Source organism: Equus caballus, chromosome 5 (assembly GCF_041296265.1).
Source record: "Equus caballus isolate H_3958 breed thoroughbred chromosome 5, TB-T2T, whole genome shotgun sequence".
Lineage (NCBI taxonomy): Eukaryota > Metazoa > Chordata > Mammalia > Perissodactyla > Equidae > Equus > Equus caballus.
This window is the reverse complement of record NC_091688.1, coordinates 35,220,439-35,236,569: the sequence shown is the minus strand read 5'-3', so window position 1 is coordinate 35,236,569 and position 16,131 is coordinate 35,220,439. Positions and strand designations below refer to the sequence as shown.

The window sequence follows — 16,131 nt, the reverse complement described above, 5'->3', positions numbered from 1 at the left end:
ACAAACACAAACATAGGTCACTGGTGTGTACCTACACAGGCAGATCCGGCAACACTGTTGCATAGAAACTGCCCTTCCATCCACTCCTGTTGAATATATTGCTTGTCCAAAGGCAGATACAATTACATCATCTGATTTACTACATGTATTCAAGCAGATATATGTGAAATTTTTATATGCCTTTGACAAGTAGAAGAGATCCTATGGAATTGTAATGAAACTCGTAAGTTACATACACAGAATTCAATTTTTATAGAAAGTAAAAATCAAAACAAACTATACATATCAACGGAAGTTGAAGTAAGTAGATGGAGATGCCAAAATTCACTTCAAGTTATATGAAACCCAAAATGTTGCTGTGGGGGGAAATGGAGTCAACATTATATGGGATATGTTAAGAATAACACTAACAGGTGGTTGGGATAGATATCTTTGGTTGAATTAACTTATCACAAGCTAAGTAGAGTATAGTCTCAAATTGACTCCACACTCTTCAAAGGGAATGAAAAACTGGTAGAGAGTAAAAGAAAAATGAGTAAAGTTTTACATAATTCTTTGAGGAAAAGCATCGAGGACAATTCAATGGATGCATGACCTCAATAGATGCCTCAGTAAAAGAAAGATGCTGAGAAATGTGGCTGCCTCAATGTTTTTCTCTGCACCTCCGAGCCTGAACAAGGAGAAATTCTCAGATTTGAGAAACTGTTTGGAAGGATCAGCACAGGGAAGCCAAAAGCTGAAAGGGGCTGAGAAGGATGGTCTCCTTCCTTAGAGACCTTCACAGAGGATCAGGGCAGCCTTGGAGCTCCAGCATAGAGAGCCTTGTGCTTTGTGGTCAGCGACTCTACGGTGGTGTGGGGTCTGATAAAGCTTCCTGACTTCCAGATGACCTCATTTTAGGGGACCTTATTTCCACCAGAAGAGAAGAATCGCAGCCTCCTCACCTCCAGCGTTATTAAGAACAACTTTGTTTTCAATAGATCGCTTTGTTGTTCACTCATTTCTCCTCCCACCCACTTTGGGACCCTCCTCTTCCTCCTCAAGGCTGTATCTCTCCTTGCCTCCCACCCACAGTCATCTCCAGGGCCCATATGACTAAGGAAGTGGTTAACCAGACGCCATGCAGTAGAGCTGGCTCTTCTCTTGGGAGCTGCCTTTGTGGGACCATGTTCAGATGGGGCCTCTTTAGTGACCTGACCTATTTAAACCATTCTTTCCATTCAGCTCATCCACATGGATTTGGAGAAAACTGGGTCATTGATAAGATGCCTCATGCATCTCTTCCTCATCTCTTTCCATAGAAGAGGCAGTAACTATGCTCTTCCAAGAAAATATTCTGGCAGCCAGCCCGGTGGCGTAGTGGTTAAGTTCGCATGCTCTGTTTCATCTGCCCGGGGTTCACAGGTTTGGATCCTGGGTGCAGACATACACATCACTCATCAGGCCATGCTATGGAAGCACCCCACAGACAAAAGAGAGGAAGACTGGCACAGATGTTAAGCTCAGGGTGAATCTTCCTTAAGCAATATGAGGAAGATTGGCAACGGAGGTAACCTCAGGGCCAATCTTCCTCAACAACAACAACAGAAATCCTCCCCTGAGTGCTGAGAACCTCCAGCAGTAAGATGAGAAGAGATAAACCAGAGCTGGACAGAAGGAGCTAAAGGTTCAGATGGAGGAATCTACTCTGGGCCCTCCCGGTAGGATCCCTTCTCTGAAGGAGCGAAGCTTCCTGCCAGAAGCCACCAGGGACAAAGGACTTGCACTACAACTGCTGAGTCCTTCTCCCTTGTTTGGTTTGCTGTATAGGTCTTTACTTTCAGGTAAAACTCTCTATACATGCACACCAAGTACATAATTCACATTATAACTTTTGAGGGCCCTGGGCACTTTGTCTTCATGGGTCCCTTCATGCATAAACCATTAAAAAGTATATTCTACCACTGTTGGTATAAAAAAATGTATTATTACTATTATATGTTAAAACATTGTCTTTGACCTAAAAGAACACTGCTTTTCATCTGATTTTAAAATAAATTCAAACATCTTCCTGTGCCTCTGGTGTGGATCCCTATGGTCCCCTGTGTGCCATCATGAGATGGAGGAGGAAGGGGAGGGGGTGGAGAGGGAGGATGTGGGAAGAGTAGGAGGGGCAGAGGAGGAGGAAGAGGGGCGAAAGGAAGAGGAAGCAGAAGAGCATGGAGAGCTCAATACCAAGGAGATGCAATTCCCTGGCCCCAGAATGGCAGCCCCTGTCTCTCTGGAACTCCCCCTTACCAGATTCTGCACCCCCCCCGACTCTGGTCTCTCCTCCTCCAGCCTCCCTTCTACCCACAGGAGCAGCCTCTCATTCCTCCTCCCACGCCCTGATCCTGAGGATTCTTTCCTTTTCCACTCAGTCTCCCCAAGCTTAGGCCCAAGTCCTTCACCCAGAGCAGGACTGTCCCCTCCCAACCACCGTCTCTCCAGGCCTTTACTTGCCAACCCTTGTCTTGTAGTTCTGGAGAGTCCAAAGCATAAACACCTCCCAGGAGAAGAGGAAGTGTGGGCCAGGTCTCCTCATGGAGTCATGGGTCCCCCTGCTGAACTGAATCCAGCCATCCCAGTTCATTCCAGTTGGATCTGTGAAGACATCAACCTTGAATGAGCGGGGAGAAGGGACACAGAAAACACACTGATGAGTACTTTAACATGTAAGCTTCCATCTATATATCCAATACATCGCCTGCATTCAGTTTTGTTTTATTCCGTTCATATGAATTGGATAATCTGTATGCTTTGCTTTATACATTTTCTTTTCTTTTTTCTTTTTTCCTCAGAAGTCTTGGGTAGGCATAACACAGGACCCCAGAATTCCACTCTTTGTTGTGTAATCTACCGTGCCCAGGACACCTGCACAAGAAGGACCATAGCCTTGTTGTGCGAAAGATCCACAGACTGTAAACAACCAAAATGTCCACCATTAATAGAATGGATAACTAAATTGTGGTCTATTTCATTAGCAACCACAATGGAAGAATCACTGATGATTGTTAAATCCATAATTCTTAGTGAACAAAGCCAGGCATGAGAGAATATATGCTATATGATTACAGATTAAAATCCAGACCTGTGAGGAGTGTGTAATAAACAAAATTATAAAATACGTGAACAAAGAATGAAACATCACGGAAATAAGATTGAGGTTACTGCTAAGGCCAAGGAGGGAGATGTGACCAGGAAGAGGCATTTGGGAAGCTTCTGGAAGCCTCGTATGTTCTAGGTATTGATCTAGTTGGGGGCTATGTTAACTTATAGCCATACATTTATGTTTTATGCAGCCTTCTGCATATTGTTTTACACAATTAAAGAAAAAATATCATTCTGTCAATGTACATCATGCCAGGAAGCACAAACTATGCTAAGTGAGCAGTTGGGTTATCTTCATCTGCACAACACTGTGAGGTGTGGGGCACCATTACAGCCACGTGACCCACGAGGAAATCATAGGATGTAGCCCCTTGTCCCAACCAGACCAGTGGTGGCACCAGGACTGGAGGAGGCCACGTCTGACAGAGACAATGCTGGCAACCACAGCCCTGACCTATCGTCCCTGGACCAACAGCGGTATCTCTGAGGAGCTTGGAACCCAGTCCATTCTAGAGCCATGGAATGAAGTGCCAAGCTTTTTGGGGTAGAGGTAGGAATAGAGAATTTTCCTAACTCGAGGAGGCTTTCAAAGCAGGAAGTGTGTGTGATAACCATGGCAGAGAAGGGAACTTCCCAGTTACCCCCAGGGATTATGTGGGCCCGTTGGGCAGAGCTCCTCAAGGGCAGGATTGCCAGAACATTCCAAATATCTCAGAGCCCTTAGACAAGCAATGCCCAAATGCAGAGGTGAGGGGATGGTGGCCTCCAACAGAAGTCAACAACCTGGGAAAGAACATACAGCCAGAGAAGAGGCAGAACCTACAGAAGATGGCCTGAGGTTCCCAGCAGCCACTTTCTCAGGTGTCCCCAAAAGCTCACCCTCCGTGGAAGCACATGGGAGAAACACACACACACTCCCTCACGGAGAGACAACAAAGGGAAAAACAACAGCTGACGCCAACAGTAGCAAAGCAGCAGACAGTGGAGACAATGGACCTGGCCAAGGCTGTTCCTCCTTTAAAGTCTGTGGTAGGCTTCGCGCGACATACAGGAGAGAACCTCACTGTCCACAGCAGGGAGTCAGCGGAAGAGCTAGAGAGGTAAATTTGAAAGGAAGGAAGAACAGATGGGGAAGAACCAAAAAGTAGAAAACGGAGCTAGAAGCTCGGGATCAAGGCAGCTCTCCTGGACTCCCAAATAGAATAAAACCCATACACCATAACTCCCCACCACATATTACAAAGTCAATTTGGTAGAGTCAGGAAAATGGCAGAGAGAAGAAAATATGAGGGATAATCGAACCAGCTTACCCTGAGGAAGCACAGCCATTTGGGGGATATCTGGGGAATCTGAAAACTTGCTTTCTGCCGCCCTGGCATACCCTTACATTCCTTACGCCGTCCACTCACCTTCTCTAGAACCACCCCCACCGCCCTGCCCCCTGTAGCCCCCCAGAGCTCCTCTACACAGAACTTGCACTCAAATTCATGCAACAGTCCTTGACTCGGTCCCAGTGGCTCAGGAACTCTCCTAGAGCAGGAGTAACGGACTTCTAAACAGCTGGCCCCGGAGCCGCGTCATCCACATGAGACACGCCCTAGGCAGGACAGCGCCGGCGTTACTTTCCTTCCGGCCCATGCCCCGCCCCCTGCGCACAACTTCCCCGCCCACTCTACCCTCCCAGCCAATGGCGGTCAGCAGACATAACAGGAAGTGACGTCCTCACCCTCCAGGTTTAGGCTGCCTGTGGAAGGTAAGGCCTCGTGTCCGTTGTTTTCTCTTCATCCAGAGATAAACTTTGAAAACGGGCTCGAGCTCTTGAAAATGAAAAGCACAATAGCAGCGTAAGTACAACAACAACAAAGATTTGCAGGATCATGCCAAGGACGTATGCTAGAGATCAGAGCAAAAATTTTAAGGGACTAAAAGGGGAAGAAAGCTACTCGCAAAAGGCGGGTCTGGTAAGTCCAGGTTTGAGGAACAGGATTTCCAGGAACAAAGAGCTGTTAGCACAGTCACAAGCTCACCACGGAGGAGGAATTGGGAGCAGCATCCCACAGTTTAGTGGGAAGAGGCAGGGAGGGAAGGGCCACACATCTTTGTGGCAGGAGACCCCACAGAGCATGCCAAGTCCTCCATGCCTTTGGCCTCGGCTGCTGGGCACCAAAACCAGGTAAAGGCCTTTGCTACAGGATCCAGAGAAAAACATTCTAAAACACTATTTAAATTGGGTGGGATAATATCTTTATTTTGATTAATCTCTTTAAGAAATTAACAATTAATTGTTTTATTGTGGTAACATTAGTTTATAACATCATGTAAATTCCAGGTGTACATCATTATATTTTGACTTCTGTATAGACTACATCGTGTTCACCACCGAAAGTCTAGTCGCCGTCCGTTACCATACACACGTGCCCCTTTACCCTTTTCGCCCTCTCTCCATCCTCTTCCCCTCTGGTAACCAACAGTCTGTTCTCTGTATCCATGAGTTTGTTAGTTTATCTCCCACATATGAGTGAAATCACTTCCTTTTGAATGTGGGTACATAAGAGTACTGTAACTTTGTCACCAACAAAAAATTCCAGTTCTTATGATATCACGTTATGGTAGCTACAGATATGTCCACAGGATTCTTGGGCTCTTTCTCTGGAGCTGGCCAAATGTGCCAAGGCAGAAGAGCCCTGGCTGAGGGAGCTTGGGGCTAGAGAGACGTTGTCGAGAGGATCAGTGCCTGCCTTCATCTGGGTAATCCATGAGCTCCTTCATCTGTTAACTGAAGGGTTGGTGGTTCAAGCCCAGTTGGTCATACTGGGTTTTGACCGATTCCAGGTTCTTTTAAGATATGCTTGGTCTGCACATTCTCTCTTAACTAGCTTGTCTCTTAACCTTATCCTCAATCTCCGTACTTTAAATCAGACGTGGAAAACTCCTGGTTGAACTTGCAAGGTTCATGTTAGTTACTGAAGGGGCTTGGTAGAAAGAATTTTGTTTTAGGGGTAACAGCAAGTTTTGGAGTTCCAGAGCCTACGTTTCTTACAGACTGTGTGAATAATCTTTCTTCCCGAGGCTGGGTTTTTACAGCTGCTCGTTTCTGGAAACCTGATGTCAATACCCTTAAGTTAAATCATCGGGAACACATGTCTTATTGAACAAGTTGCATTTTTTATTCCTTGCAGCCAGAAAAAACACACCCCGTGGTCTAACCTATGAAAGGACTTGGGCTTCGGTTGGGTGATTTGGGGAGGATGGGAGGAAGCAGAGTGTGCCCCCTAGTGAATAGTGTGGTCCGCACAGGCAGTTCTATGATTGGAGTAAAGAGGTAACAGTCATTTCCTATGGAAAGAGGAGGGTATTTGGGATTTTGTAGATTGCACAGTGACCTTGCCTTTGTCTGTGCCTGGACAGAATTATGAGATAGCATTGTTTTGTCTCATTTTTATCTAGATTTCGGAGTAATCTTGTGTGAGGCTGATGTTCTACGTCTGAGGTGATTTCCGACAGGAGAACTAAACAGTCAGGCTGTGTGTCAGAGCAGTGCAGCTGGGCAGCAGAAGCTGGTATTGTCTCTCTCACTGGAAATCCCTAAAATAGAGAAGAAGGCAGAACACTCCAGTCTCACAAGCTGTAGGGGCAAACCTGGCTGGGTAACAGTGTGACTTTAACGAAGTTTCTTGACTTGTCTGTGGCTCGATTTCTCCTTTTAACATGTGTCGGATAGGAGTTCTTCCTGCATGGTTTGTCCCAGGTTTACATGAGACGTGCAGGTGAAGCATGGAGCCCAGAGCCTGGCACATAGTGAGTACTCAGCACATACTAGCTCTTGCCTTCCATCCCTATCAGCATTTCTTTGATCTGCCTTGTTCTTTTGAACAGCTGCGGGCCCTTTCAGGGTGCGGATGGAGTGTGACGAGTCAAGGTTCTCCAACTGAGGAACATGAAATTGGTTCCAGTGTCTATTTATACAAACAGTGCTGCAGTGGACGTGTGTAGATCTGTATTTATACATCTCCATCACCGCCTGTGTAAGTGTTTCTCTAGTATATACTCCTGGAAAGAGAATTGCTCAGTTTAGAAATATGTTTGTACATACCTAATTTTTGTTTATTCCTGCCCTATGGCCTTGCAGCGAAGCTTTACCAATTCGTATTCCGAATCATTTAGGAGAATATTCTTGTCTCCACCCTCTTGCCAACACTGGATAGCATTTATTTTTGCCAACACCTATCACTTATTTTTGCCGACAATTAACCCCTTATTTAGAGATTTAACCAGGAAGCACTCTCATTGGCATAACTTATCTAACATCCTGGAAAAGCTGAAATCAATATGATTTTTCTCTATGCTCTTCTGTTTTCTGACTGCTGTGTTCTCTCAGATGATCTGGGCCAAGAGCAGTGCAAACATATCCCTCTTACTTGTTGGATGCTACTGCCTGTGGGTTCACACGCTGTTCTGGATTTTGAGGGTGAGGGGCTGGTTCACAGGAGAGGTTTGAGGTTGGGCTTACCTAACTTCCCTTGACAGACAGGCCAGGCTCGAGCAATTGGGAACTCAGTCATTCTGAAAAGTGAGGTTTCCACGATGGGGCTTGAGAAAAATACAAATTGGTAAACAGAGACGTTTGAATTTTCGTTAGAATGAGACTTTAAAAAATAGATCTTTTCTGTATTCCCAGTCCAAATAAGTGGGGAGGTTGCATTCAAAGGACTTTGTCTGGGGAACTTGCTCTAGCGGCGGCTCTCTTGCTCTCCTTGAATTGGTTCGCCCATGCTGGTAACTGGCACTTGCTATAACACCTTGTCTGGTGAGTTCAGGAGAACAAGGAGCTAAACATAATCTGCAGTAGGAAACAGAGACTCCTGATGGATTCGTAGACAATGTTACGTGGAGTTAAGTGTTGTACCCTCTTTATTCTTTTAGAGGTCTGCTTGGTAACGTGAAAGAGACGTTCGTCCAGTACCTGAAATCCCCTTCAGAGTGTGTTCCCATTACAAGAGCTTGGCAATAGTCACCTGGAGTGAGCACACCATTTCTACTGTGGTCTTTGATTTTTTTACTTTATAGGGATTAGCATACATGTTTCTGAAAATTGAAAAGTCAGGAGAGTAGAGGTAAGTATCTGAATTAGTTCCTTATTGATGCATATTAACAGATTACAAAAACAGTGGTGTGAAACATCACACATTTGTTGTCTCACAGTTCTGTGGATCAGAATTCTAGAATGATGTGGCTGCGCTCTCTGCTGACAGAATTGGTCGGTATGTCCTCCCCACCTGAGTAGGTCTGATATTGATCATGTTGTGGTTCTATGTCACCTGAGAGGCTGCCCTCATGATCCCCTGTTTATCCCTGTCCCTCTTTATTAATATGATTTCTAGCAGTCACGGCATCTTTCAGCTCACCAAGGTGGCTTAGGAGAAAGCCTAGCTCTGTGGAGCCCCAGAATTGACCTCTGCCATATGTTTCTCCAAGAGGAGGCTAAAATAACAGAGGTCTTCATCAAGAAATGACCCCTATGAGGGCTGACATCCCCCAGTGATCAGAGCAGAGGAGAAAATCAAAGGACAAGGGAGACGCTAAAAGTCCAGACTGGGAAGCAGAGTCCTCTTTGCGTCCCACATCACTTAGGAACTCTTCCTGGACACGAGGACATTTCCCGTTGAAAGGTGACCTTGGACAAGGGACTTGCTGTGCTCAAAGCTGAGTCATTCTTCTTACCAATGGGAGTCTCAGAGTCTCCATCCTAGGCTTTTTAAAATTTTTAAATGATGAGGCTTTTTCCTTGTATGAGAATCTCCTTGGGATTTTTGTCTGAAATGTAGTTTCTTGGGCCTTGTCCCCATAAGTTTTGAACAAGCACCGCGCTGACTCTGACGTAGGGGTTCTTTAGCTCTGCAGCTGGTGCCCAGGGGTTAGAGCCCTGTCTTCTGCTTGATATCACGTTCAATCATCCAAAACTGTAGTGGTCAATGCAGCTTCTGGACTTTACATTATACATTCTTCTCTCTTGTACAGGGGATAGACGTGCTCAAAGCAGGCAATGAAATCATCCACTGAAGCATGTGTGGTCCACGGTGGAGCTGGTGTTTGAATCTTCCGCTGCCTTTCCTCAGGCTGTGCCTTTATTGCTTCCGCTCACACCTGGAATAGGATTTGTGTGGAAATGTGATTGGAGTAGAAGGCATCAGGGAGGGTTAGTTATTCTTGGAAACTGTTATTTACCCATTTGATAAATATTTACTGAATGGCTTCTCTGTCAGGCCCTTGTGGAGGCACTGGGGAGATGGGGCAAACGGGTGGACAGAGTGCCCGCTCTCTGGAAGATGAGCTTCTGGCACGAGAGCCAGACATTTTACAGATAATCATATAAATAGATTTTAATTTTGGCTGTGATAAATTTTATTTAATATTTCTGTGTTCCTTGGTCCCATGGTGTCAGCCAGGTGTGAAAACTGACTGAATATTAATAATAGGACTAAAGAACTGTGGTAAAAGATTTGTCCCTGGAAAGGTTCTTCAGCCGTTTTTGTTTGAACAGTGGAAATCCTCATGTTTGATCCATTGGCTCCTGAAATTCAGCCGTGGGTTCCTGGAGGGTGTGGCAGGCACTCTGGATGGGAAGCTTGTGACCAAGGCTTATGTGTGGGCTCTGCTGTTGTCAAGCGTTGAGGCAGTGTGGGAAAATCCCTTATTCCCTCCGGGCCTCACTTTCCCCATCGGTAAGATAAGGTTGTTAGTCAAATTCTCCAATGTCCCTTCCTGTTCAGTTTTCTCTGAGTGTGTGGGAGACTGAGATGCATGTGGAATGTGCCCTGGGAACTGCGGGTGAGACCTGGCCTTGGTCCCCTCTCTGTGTGTCTCCTGTAGGAGCCTGAGCTGAGACCACATCTTGAAAACACAGATTTGAGGGAGCAGGTGGAAGAAAGAAAGTCAGCAGGCTTGGAGGATGATGATAACCCAAAGAAGATTAAGGTGCTGGTGGAGGAGGTGCGTTGGCAAAGGAGGTGAGAATAAGGACAAGTTGAGTTCAGAGAAATCAAGGGACGCTGAGGAATGAGTACAGCGTCCTCCACTCCTCAAGGAGCAACCTAAGCTGAGCAGTGAGGACTGGGAGAGTAACTTACTCCACAGGGAACCTGTGCAACAGCCAGGGAGACCCAAGGATGGATCAGGTTTGGTTTCTCCTGCTGGGGAGCACCAATTCCAAGAGGAGGAGGGAGGCACCCCCAAGGCTCTTTGCCAGACCCCCCAGCCTTGACCTCAGTGCTGCCCTCACAGTGGACGCCCTCCAAGTAAATGTGGGCTTAGAGGGATAAATGGTGTTTGGAGAAGGGTTGGAGATGTCCATTCTTACCTTAAGCAGTTGTGCCCTCGAGTCAGGAGGGGCCAGGGTAATGGGACCCTTGCATCTGAAGCAGTGATAGTAATATTCTTTTGCATTTATAGTTGAATAAAGCTTTAGCCACAATATCTCTTAAATATTTGTTGAGTGCCTCATTTTCCTTATGCTGTGATAAGGACTGGGAGTTCGCCTATTGGTAATATTTCCCTAAGGAAATCAAAGCAGTGAGAGGAAGAACACGAACAGATGGTTTCAACAAAATGCTAGGTCTCCTCAACTGGGGAGTTGCGGCAGCCCAGATGATGGGAGGGTAGGCCAAGGCCATCTCTTCCTTATGACAGAGTGAACGATTGTCAGGAATCCCTCAGGACAATCCGTTCTTCATCAGAGCTCACCACAGGTGAGTGTCCTCAGACATGGAGAGTGTAGGGCAGACCCCATCCTAAGCAAGGTGATTTGCTACATCTTGGGAGAAAGCAGAGCATCCCTGACAGGACATTGGGGACAGGAGTGTTGTTGAGATGACTGACGACTTCCAGCCGCTTTTGTTCAATCCGTTGCACAAATGTTGCTGAGAGCCTCCTCGAGTGCTTGACTCGGTGCTAGGGGTCATGAACGCAGAGATGAATCAAAATTATCCCAACTTCCCGGAGCTCTCGGTCTAGTACCAGGAAGTCTTGAGAAGTGTAGTGGTGGTGGATTCCTTGGAGGAAGTGGCCAGTGCTACCCAGAGCTGACCTCAGTGGTTTTCCTGGACCCCCTTCTGCTTTTTCTGACAGCTGGATGACCTGTCCTGACCCACGACCCTGAACCTCAGCCAGATTGCAGCCTCTCAGAACCAGTGCTTGGACTCCATGTTGGCTCCAAGCCCTCAACACTGCCAAAGTCTCCAGAGGAAACAGCTGATGTCACAGCTACTGACTGTGTCCTGGCCAGCTGCAGAAATAAAGAGGCAAGTTACTCCGTCCTTTTCTTATTATTTCTTATTTTTCATTTTTTCTTGACGTAACTTTGGTTTTGTCACATTTTATAGATTTCAGGTATACATCATTATAACTTGACTTCTGTATATACTACATCGTGTTCACCACCAAAAGGTTTCCATTCGCTACCATACAAATGGATGGATTTTAAAGTCATTATGCTACATGAAGGAACGCAGACATGAAAGAATACAGGTATGGCTCCATTTACATAAAGTTGTTAAAGTGCCAAGCCATCTGTAAGGACAGTGGTTGCCTGGAGCTGAGGGTTGAGAGGGTGATGGACTGCAAAGGGACAAAGGATTGCTGTGAGATAATGGAAATGCCCTCCACCTCGATTGGGGCAGTAGTTTCATTAGTGTTTATGGCTGCTGAAATGCACCGAATTGTGTACTTTAAAGTGGTGCGGTCTATTGTACCTAAGTTGTACCTCAATGGCATTCATATAGCAATGTACTGTATTTCTCCACATTAGCACTGAGTATTTAGAAAATGAAATTCAATAAAACACAATAGAGATTAACATTCACACATTCACAGTCATTAAATGCCTAAGAACACATATAGTGAAGATCCCTGAAAACTGCTTTTGAGAAAAATTAAAGAACACTAGATAAAGAGAAAAATATATATCAATTTCATAGATTGGAAGATTCCATATTGTAAGAATGTCAAATCAAGATTGTACCAGTTAATATTGTAGCAGGCATTGGGAGGGGATTTACCAGCTATTTCTAAAATGTATATGGAAATCAAAGTACCTGTAATAGTCAAGACAACCTCGAAGAAGAATTAACTGGAGACACACTTACTAGATTTCAAAAGAATTAGAGGACACACTCTACTGGATTTCAAAACTCACTTTAAAGCTACAGTAATTAACACACTATCGTATGGGTGGAAGTAGACGCCACACAAATGTATCATGTGAAAGAGCAGAGTGTAAGAAATTGCCTCCCACAATACAATTATTAGATTTTTTAAAATAAAGTCACCAAGACACTTCACTGGGATAATGAAAGATGTTTTTGGTAAAAAGCTCTAGAATGAATGAGTAATTATTTAGAAATAAATTAATATTCACAACTACCTTCTACCACACACTGAGTTAATTGGAGATGTGAAAGTTGAAATTATAAAGGTTTTGGAGGAAAAATGGACATATTCTCATGAACAAGGAATAAGCAAAGAAATCTTAGACATAACACCAAGACACTCACCGTGGATGAAAATTTGAGGTCAAACGAAACTGGTTTCTAACGCTTACTCCTCTCCTCCCTAGACTGTGAGCTTGGAGTATTTTTTAACCTTTTTGAGCTTTTTTCCTCAAAAGGAAAAGGATAAAACCTGGCTAATAAGATAGTGCATAGGATTAAATACGGTCACTTGAACAATAATAGCCGCTAAGAACAAATTTGTCTCTGAGTCCTCGTTTACCCACTTTAAATGTGTAGACAGAAAGCAATTGGCAGAGAACAGACAAGATGTTCTAAAATAAGTATTTTCCCACCATTTCTAGAAAGAAGTCATGTATATACTACAAAGAATTAGAGGGGGGCAAGAGTCTTTTCGACAGCCATCCGCAAACCCAGAAGCAAGGCTAGTTTCTCTCTAAGACCACAGATGGAACTCTAGACCCTATCCAACCCCCACAGTCTTCTCTGTCTGGAGTGGAATGAGGAAGTCCACTAGGTTCAGAATAACCTGGACCCTTGAGTGTTCCTCAGAAAGACACTCAATCAGTTCTTCAACTCCAAAGATATTGAACAAATTTTGAAACCAGGAGAGGTCAAGGAGAAACTGAAGCACGTGACCAGGACTCTCACCTGAGTCAAAGCCAGGATAGTCATAAATACGATTTCCCAGATCTCTGCAACGGCACAGGGATGTTCCTTTGAAGTGACTGGCAGACCTGTGAATATCGGTCAGGAGGGATCCATATCAATTTATAGGACTCAAAATTCAAAAATATCCCTGTACCCTAACCCAGGAAAGTTCTTATTCAAAGCAATGTGGTGAAGAAAGCATAGGTGTAAATCTTTGTAGTCTTTGATTAGATAAGGATATCTTAGATGTGACAGCTAAAGCAAGAACAGTCAATGAATAAATAGATAAATTGGATTTCATCAAAACTGAAATCTTTTGTGCTTCAAAGGATGATAATAAGGAAGTGAAAAGACAACGCACAGAATCAGAAAAAAACAGTTGCAAAACAGATATCTGACATGTGTCTAGTATTGACTCTTACAAGTCAATAATAAAAAGACAATCCAATTTATCAATGGGAAAAGGACTTGAATGGACATTTCTCCATAGACGATGTACAAATGGCCAAGAAGCTCATGAAAAGATGTTTAACATCATTGATCATTAAGAAAACAGAACTGAAATCCACAATGAGATACCACTTCATACCCACTAGTGTGGCTGTAATTAAAAGATGGGCAACCACAAGTGTGGAGGAGGATGTGGAGAAATTGAAATCCTCATGCATTGCTAGTGGAAATGTAAAAAGGCGCAAACGCTTTGGAAAATGGCATGTCAGTTCCTCAAAGTTACATACAGCGTTGACATAGATGTAGCAATTCTACTCCTGGGTACATAGCAAGAGAATTGAAAACCCACGGTCAAAAACAAACTTGCGCATGAATATTCACAGCAGCATTACTCATAGTAGTAAAAGTGGAAACAACCCAAATGCCCTCAGCTGAAGAATGCACAAAATGGAGTATAGTCATAAAATGAAGTCTTATTCAAGGATAGAAAGAATAAAGTACAGATAGCTGCCAAAATGTGGATGAACCTTGGCAACATTATGGCAAGTGAAGAAGCCAGATACCAAAGGCAACGTGTTTTATGATTCCATTGAGAATAGATGTCCAGAGTAGGCAAATCCCTATGGGGAGAAAGTAGATTAGCAATTGCCAAGGGCTGGAAGAAGGTGAGGAATAGGGAGTGACTGCCAATAGGGACGGGGTTTCTTTTGTGAGGTTAAGAAAATACTCCAGAATGAGATGGTGGTGATGGTGTCACAACCTTGTAAATAGACCAAAAGTCACTGAATTGTACACAAAACGGAGAATTTTATAGCCTGAAAATTACATCATCATCGTAAAGCAATGTGTCTTTGCACATTCCCACGTCCTGTATTTTCATTAGCAACGTGTCCCAAGTTAATAGTCAGTGGCCAGGATAGGATGCTGTTAGCCTGTTGTGAAATATGTCAGATGGAAATATATCGGATGGAAACATTAAAATCAGGAAGTTTTTGGTAGAAATGAGGTATAGGCAGGAAGCATGTACGTGGAAAGACCTGACACAGAGTGAAGTGGAAAATGTGGGAGGGGGTTTGGGGTGGAGGGGCACTCTACCTGACACCTGGCTCCAGCACTTAGAGCGAGGGCACTTTGGGCTAGTCTCAGACCCTCTGTGTGTCTTGGTTTCTTCATCCGCAAACCAGGGAAAGGCCACGCTCTCCTCACAGATCGATCGTGAGGATTAGAAGTAGTATGTACGTGAAATGCTCATCCCCAAAACTGTGAGGAAGGTCGATGCTATCAGTAGGTCCTCAACCTGACTGTACATCTGAGCAACTTTAACAATAGATTCCAGGCCCCCTCAGCCCACTGAATCAGAGTCACTACAGATGAAGACTCTGGACTTGTATTTGTACTAACTCTCCCAGGTGATGCTTTTTTTTTTTTTTTTTTTTAATTTAAATAGGTTTAATTCCCCAAACCCAATAAAACTAAATGCAAGGTTGTTGAAGTTGTTTTTACATTTGACCATGGAGTCATCTATGAAAATCAAATGTTTCAACTCAGAACTCTGATACACAGGAGTTCTAATGAAATAGTGAGGATAGTGGTAAAATGTCGATTCAGGAAGGCTCCAGACATAAGAAGCAACGGTGGGCTAGAGTTTGGGCTGAGAGGAAAGATGGCTTCCTGGGAGAGACAGGAATTCCTTCCACGTCGGGCCTCAGCAGCCACAGAGTGGAAGGCACTGGCAGGAGAGCTGGCACCGGAGATGGCAGAGATCTTCATCATAGAGTCCTTGGTGGCCTCAGAGCATAGTTGCCCCTTTGGTTATCTGCAGCTACCAGATGACCAAATGGCAGGTGCACCTTGGTGACCAGAGAAGTTTCTGGAATGCAGATTGCAGTCCCCTTGGGGGATTTCCAGAGCTATTTCAAAGGAATTTGAAGAGAGTTGGGGTTCTTAAGAAATTGGTAGGAGTACAGCCAAGAACATTCATCTTTGTAATATTGTTATAAGTCTTCGGTCAAATCCATTCTTCTTGGTTTTCCAGTGATCTTCTTACCACTTGTTGTGAGCCTATGATGCTGATAGAATTAATATTCCAGGTAAGCTTAACATTTTAACAGGGTATTCCTGTGGGATGTTTTGATCCGAAGAGGTGAATTTTTAATGGCAGAAATTTAGACGCTGCAAGGGTATGCCTCGGCAGAGGACCTCTAATTTCTCGCAACAGGTATTCCATCTCTGCTTGACATATATTTCCTTTTTCTGTTAAATTAATTTTTATTGCAGTAATACTGGTTTATAACATTATATCAATGTTAGTGTACATCATTATGTTTCAACTTCTGTATCGATTACATCAGATTCACTACCAGAAGTCTAGTTGTCATCAGTCACCCAGCATATGTGC

General features: G+C 44.3%; 1 protein-coding gene and 1 long non-coding RNA gene across 2 annotated transcripts in view; one reads left to right on the top strand and one right to left on the bottom strand.

Annotated features, from left to right (window-relative positions):
- The window catches only part of LOC111771950 (NBPF family member NBPF14-like), a 126,910-nt gene that overhangs the window by 34,735 nt on the left and 76,044 nt on the right, over positions 1 to 16,131 (top strand). Inside the window, exons 3-10 of the mRNA XM_070267966.1 lie at positions 7,006 to 7,154; positions 8,053 to 8,243; positions 8,332 to 8,390; positions 9,148 to 9,325; positions 10,000 to 10,119; positions 11,254 to 11,426; positions 11,508 to 11,652; positions 15,769 to 15,823. The gene's annotated coding sequence lies outside the window, so the exon portion shown is untranslated. The remainder of the gene's footprint in view (positions 1 to 7,005; positions 7,155 to 8,052; positions 8,244 to 8,331; positions 8,391 to 9,147; positions 9,326 to 9,999; positions 10,120 to 11,253; positions 11,427 to 11,507; positions 11,653 to 15,768; positions 15,824 to 16,131) is intronic.
- LOC138924264 (uncharacterized) lies at positions 248 to 4,714 on the bottom strand. Its single transcript, XR_011439093.1, has 2 exons — positions 4,440 to 4,714; positions 248 to 2,622 (listed from the first exon to the last, which is right to left on the bottom strand). It is a non-coding gene; the product is annotated as an uncharacterized lncRNA (long non-coding RNA).